We start from the raw sequence: 787 nt of genomic DNA, 5'->3' as shown, positions 1-787 counted from the left end.
CGAAAAAGCTCAAAAAGAGTTCGCAATTCTCAGGCCTTTAAATTTCAGCCAAAGTCGCTCGAACTTGGCACAGAGATTTGATAAATTATGTAGATCAAAAATATCCTTGGGCCCTGTTTCCAAAAGGAACTGTTCGGCCGTTATTCCGGACTAAAGTTGCGCTTTTTAGGGCGGTCAAAAGGCACTAGCGCTTCTCACGACCTTACCTTCGGCCCTAGGTCGCTCAAATTTTGCAGACAGCTTCGATAATTTATGACGATCAAAAGTGTCCGCGGGCCCGATCTCGAGAAATGTACGGTTCGGCCGCTATTTAACGTCAAAACTTTGAAAGAGCTCAAAAAGAGTTCGCTATTCTCAGGACTTTGATATATGCTTTTCCGCCTCACACGTTCCAACGGCCTAAGCGTGCTTGGCTGACATAAAAGAAGAAACACACTACTATCACGTCACGTGAGCTCATGAGGAGTCAGAAAGATGTAGTTCAAAGCTGTCCCATACTATTGTAGTCAATTTCGTTCAAGACAGCTACACTACTATCACCGCACGTGAGCTCACTGACGTGATAGTAGTGTGTTTCTACCATAATAGATTCTTATTTCTATTTGTGTATTTAATCTGTTCCAGCCAGCCTTGTTAGCTTAGTTGGTAGTGCGTCTGCCTTGTAAGCGCAAGGCCGCGGGTTCGATTCCCGCCCGGGGCGGATTTTATACTGATGGGATAATGTTTGTTCTCGGAACGGCTGGCTTTCTCCTATCCTGTCTTCCTTCTCTCTTCGATTTCGGGACGA

The 787-nt window shown here is 45.4% G+C and overlaps 1 non-coding gene across 1 annotated transcript; it reads left to right on the top strand.

The window, feature by feature from the left end:
- The first annotated feature begins 627 nt into the window (after nucleotides 1–627).
- Trnat-ugu lies at nucleotides 628–700 on the top strand. Its single transcript has one exon. It is a non-coding gene; the product is annotated as a tRNA-Thr (tRNA).
- The last annotated feature ends 87 nt before the right edge of the window (nucleotides 701–787 follow it).

The sequence above is a fragment of the Diaphorina citri genome, unplaced genomic scaffold, assembly GCF_000475195.1.
Source record: "Diaphorina citri unplaced genomic scaffold, Diaci psyllid genome assembly version 1.1 scaffold24551, whole genome shotgun sequence".
NCBI classification, from domain to species: domain Eukaryota; kingdom Metazoa; phylum Arthropoda; class Insecta; order Hemiptera; family Psyllidae; genus Diaphorina; species Diaphorina citri.
This window is presented reverse-complemented; position numbering and strand designations above follow the sequence as displayed.